The sequence below is a fragment of the Cynoglossus semilaevis genome, chromosome W (genome assembly GCF_000523025.1).
Source record: "Cynoglossus semilaevis isolate Cse_v1.0 chromosome W, Cse_v1.0, whole genome shotgun sequence".
In the NCBI taxonomy this organism is placed as follows: Eukaryota; Metazoa; Chordata; class Actinopteri; order Pleuronectiformes; family Cynoglossidae; genus Cynoglossus; species Cynoglossus semilaevis.
The window spans coordinates 452,738-458,017 of NC_024327.1; the positions used below are offsets into that span (position 1 = coordinate 452,738).

At 38.9% G+C, this 5,280-nt stretch overlaps 1 long non-coding RNA gene across 1 annotated transcript in view; it reads left to right on the top strand.

Moving 5' to 3' along the window:
* Positions 1–755: 755 nt before the first annotated feature.
* LOC112486366 (uncharacterized) overlaps positions 756–5,280 on the top strand; it is a 5,265-nt gene continuing 740 nt past the window's right edge. Inside the window, exons 1-3 of the long non-coding RNA XR_003048788.1 lie at positions 756–968; positions 2,202–2,370; positions 4,106–4,147. This is a non-coding gene — a long non-coding RNA (uncharacterized LOC112486366). The remainder of the gene's footprint in view (positions 969–2,201; positions 2,371–4,105; positions 4,148–5,280) is intronic.

A 5,280-nucleotide genomic window follows, 5' to 3' on the forward strand; every position in this document is an offset into this window, starting at 1 on the left:
TCGGTTTGAACTGCAGGAGATTGTCTTGACCATGTCTACATGCCTAAATGCACTGAGTTGCCACCATGTGATTGGCTGATCAGAAATTAAGTGTTAACGAGCAGTTGGACAGGTGTACCTAATAAAAAAATATGATTACAGCGGTCCCTCTCCTATCACGGTAGTTGCGTTCCAAGAGTTCCAAAGTGGTGGCGAGATAGTTATTATATTATTAACCTATATATTTACCCTTTACGAACCCCCCCCCCCCCCCACACTGTTATCAACTCTCCCTTGACTGTATTACCCTTTCGCACACAATTATATGCACAGCAGAGTTGTAGAATGGCGACGCAGAGCGAAGTGAACAAGGCCGACAGACAATGGTCACAGAGCATGCTCAAATAGCCAATAGTACACAGAGTACGCATTGTATTAGCCAATGGTATGCTGTGTACGATCTTGTCTAGCTAAACAAAGTTACCAGCGATCATTCGCCAATGCTTATCTCAATTTCAAAACGAGAATACACAGAACCGTGATATAGAGAGGGAACACTGTACACTGAAAAAAAAAGCTCACCTGCCGTCAGAAGTGACATTCTTCTGTCATCTTTCCATCTCCCCCTCCATCCCTCCCTTCATCCCTCCTGGCTTCCCCCAATTAAACCAAATTAAATTAATTAAAGCAGTGATTTTGTACGGATGGTCTCCTTGAGGATTTTTCAAACAGCGTGCGACGACTTTGATCACTTCCTCATCATGAACCTGCTCTGATCTTATGCTCTACCTGATTTCCTAAAACTATTAAACATACTTTGTTTGATCTTTGCCTCCCACAGTGTTTGATTACCAACCTGTGCTTGTTGTCCTTCCGTAGTAGCTCGGCTGGTACGAACGGAATCAGTGCCATGTGACATCAACAACCCTCTTAAGTACACCGACCTGCACATCAGTCAGACGCTCCCCAAAACCAACAAAATCAACAAGGTAAATCAAAGAAATAACCTCGTTATATGAGCGTTGGTTTGATACCTGTCCTACGTACTGCGACAACTGCTGATAAATGGTTCTGAGTCACCCACTTTCTTCCAGGGGTTTGTGGAAATATATGAAAATATCTTGGCTTGTTTATGTTCACTTTTTCTTTTCACCCACTGAATGACTTCCAGCACATAAACAGATGATGGAAACTGTGCGTACCACACAAACATGTAAATGTGCTACTATTCTAGATACATGAACTGATCGTTTTTAAAAACGTGTACGTCAATAAATTGTTTGATGGAGTGACACGCCAACATCCAGCTGATCATCATTGTAATAACAATTTACACAGATTGGAAAACAATAGATCAAATGAGTTTGACACCCTAATACATTCTCTGTGGATGAGCCTTAAAGAAGTCAGTAAAAAACATCTAAGACGAGGTAAAAAAAAGAAAAAAATGCACGTCTGAGAAGTTTTTGACCTATACCTTGTTTTGCCTTTTCTTGAGTGTATATTGACTGATATGACTGATATAACAGCCATAAAGAACAAAATGGAGCTGTATACAAACAACCTTGGGTTTTATTCAATGCCATTAGGCCATCATTACATTCAGCCATTATTAAAGTTGTAATTAAACTGAATCCAGACAGTGATTACGATGAAAGCCCGATTCAATAAATTTCACTTGAATGATGTGAAAATGTCACATCATTCACAATCTCAGCCCATAAAAGAATTGCTTTGCAGTTTCTCAACACAAAAAAGTTGATTAATAAGCCAAGGTCTTGGTGGGATCAGATTGATTTAAGTGAACAGCTGGAGCTCTCAGAGTCATCTGATTGAGGACGATATGCCAAAGCATGATGGGATTATAAATGTAAAGTAGTTTATCTGATTCATTTACAGCAGAACTATGTTTTCAGAGTAGCTAGAAATGCACCCCTAGGTATACTTCAAAAAGTGCCTTCCTTTGCAATAAAACCCCGACTTTGTCAGGGTGAAAAATGCAACGTATCGTACGTTGTGATGGATCACCCTTGTAGTTTCACGTCTACATGAATGGGAGAAAAATCAATCTCTAAATTTGAATGGTGACAGAGAAAAGCTAAGAATAAAGCACAGGTACGAGCACATGTACAAGAAATTTACAACAGACTGAGTTATATCACAATCCAGCTAATGCTAAAGAGTAACCAACCCTTCTGGTTGAATCTTTTCTGCCTCCTTAGGATCACATCCCAGTTCCGAACCACCCAGACTCTAGCAGTAACCCTTCATCCACCACCTCATCCACGCCATCCTCTCCGGCGCCTCCCTTGCCCAACAGTGCAACCCCTCCCTCACCACTACACCCTTCTCCACAGTCAGCACGGCAACAGAAGCAGTTCAACCTGACAGGTTTGTTTGATGGGTATTAAACTAGAGAGATTAAAGTTGTATCTATTATTGTAGAAAGAGATGTCTACAAATGAGGCAGACCAGGACACACTTCTCAGTCTCAGGGGATTTATTGTATTAAAGGTTTCTGACCATGGCAGGTCCAACAATGAATCTCATCTGAACATTCACCAACAAATCCCACCTTTTGATACATGCTGATCCTTCTTACAGACATAGACAAACATGGTGTTACATAACGTTTGGCTCATATTTGGCTAGTAACCAGATAAACAGGTTCATTTACCCAGGTCAGTGTGACCTGTTCTTGTCTGTTATTCTGAGTTGGCCCTTACATATTATTTTACCATATTTCTCCACCACATTTTCCTATGAGAAAATCTGTTGTCGCAATTGACGTTTTCCTAGTTTTTTTTTTTTTTGGGGAAACATTTTTGACCAAGGTTACAGATTACATTTATTTTAAAGCACTAGCATATGGAAATTGTCAAACCACTACTTAGCTTTTAAATGGTGACTTGGCAACACAAGGGAAGGGCAGCCACATGCTGTATGCTAACAAACACACAAACCCATATAATACTACACAATATATTCCCCATTAATCCAAATAGTCAAAAGCTCTCGTGGCATTATCAGTTAAAATGTAATGATCACGTCTTGCTTTTGTTTATGTTCTGAAAATCTCACTTATATTCACATATATGTCTACTGTTTAACCAGTACTTTGAAATTGTTCTTTCATCTCTTTGGTTAAAACGGAGGAAAAGGTTGATGCCAAAGAGCGTCCAATGTAACTTTGTTCAAACATCATTCTATTTTCATTTTATTTTTCCCCTGAATGAAACGAAGAGCCCATGTTTCCGGCTGACTTTCAGAAGAGTGCTTGTAATTCAAGGTAGAAAAACAACAGGCTCTGAAGCTGAGAATCCACTTGACGTCAGTCCTGAAGTCATATGGAGCACTAAATAATCTGAACGAGCCCTGAGGGTGTGCATGTATTAAACTTTATTCTCTCAGACTATGACTCAGAATCACTAATGTGGACCTAATGTTGGTACAAGAGAATACGTCGGAAGGATACATTATCTTGAAGGCGGTGATTTACGCTGAATCTTTATGCCCACCCAGGAGTAGGTTGTTGGGATGCCGAGGAACGACAGACAAACTTCCCCATATGTCTTAAAACTTTATCCGTTCTATAAATACGTCAGCACCGCATGCAGTGAATCTGACGGAAATCTGTTAATTGATGAGGTGAAAAATCCAATATAAATACTTAATTTGAAGGAGCGATGTGGTGAAATATCTGTGCGCGCATATGTAGAATGCACTTTGTGAAGCAGAACTGGAACTCATTAAGCTTTTTGATTTTTGAATTTAGAGAAAGACAACATTGAACTCTATGACTCCAGATCAAACTAACATTCCTGTCTTCTGTCTCTCCCCGCAGCCTCGAGTTATTTCAAACTTTATTCGTTCTATAAATACGTCACCACCGCATGCAGTGAATCTTATGGAAAGCCATTAATTTATGAGGTGAAAAATCAAATATAAATACTTAATTTGAAGGAGCGATGTGGTGAAATATCTGTGCGCGCATATGTAGAATGCACTTTGTGAAGCAGAACTGGAACTCATTAAGCTTTTTGATTTTTGAATTTAGAGAAAGACAACATTGAACTCTATGACTCCAGATCAAACTAACATTCCTGTCTTCTGTCTCTCCCCGCAGCCTCGAGTTATTTCAAATACAAACAGCAGTTCATCTTTCCAGGTAAGGCTCTCCTACAGTAATTGATCATTATTCCCACCCACAGTGCACTGCGGCTAGCCTAGGCTAAGTGAAAAGAAGGACTCTTTTGATTTCTCTGCTAATTTCCATCTCCACATATCGGCCTTCTTGATGACTCTTGGCCTCGACACCCACTCGTTGCTTTTCCTATTCAAGGTGTCCCTAATGATTTGTCGATTTCTCTGGACTCTGCTGTTGTCCACACTGGCCTCTGCTCATTTAGCAGCTCATTACAGCTGAAACAAGCAGGAGTAGCATGAAGAGTTTATTTTTTTAAGACCAAATGCCTTTCTTCCAGATTTCTTTAGCTCCTGTTGAAAACACACTGATCAACTGTTCTTTACAGTTGGTGTACAAGCCGATGTTGAGTTCAGGTCTCGTTAAATCGACTGAACAGCGTGCACTGCTGTGCTTGTCACAGCTGCAGCCACAGGTTTTATCATTTCAATGCTTGTCAAAGATATACGTACCTCAATCCTTGCAAATGTTATTCATAAAAAAAAAACAATTCAGGTTTTTTTATTTTTAGTATAAGTAAGTATAAATGTATTTGACCATAAGCAATTACTATTGTTGATTATGACAAAATTAGCATTTTACATTACATCACATTTTACAAATCTAGGTGTTTAGTCAAATCGTAAATTAAAGGGTACGACTCAGGTCTTCAGATTGTACCTCACCTGAAAGCTAAACTGTTAGATTTGGTAAAGAAAGAGGTTTGCCGTGGTTGGGAGTTGGATTCCTCAGATTCAAATGTTCCCCAACGTGACGAAGTGACAAGTTCCTTTAACTTCACATGAAGGATGTAGTACCTTTAAATGTGTACTGCAGTTCTGTTAGAGAGTTTTATTAAAACCAGTCCTAGAAAAATTCCATCTACTCCAAAAAACATGTTTGACATTACATTTTAAGGTCATTTTAAGTACAGTAACAGGATATTTAAATTCTCTTAACGTTTTAGAGATATTTTTGATATTATCTATCTATTATCTATTTAAGAATAGAAACAACTGCAGTTTGTTGATGTACTGTATTAGATCCATGAACTGTTTATCTGGTGACTATAAGGGTGGAGTACATCCCACATCTTTTTTTTTTTTCTTTTTTTTTTT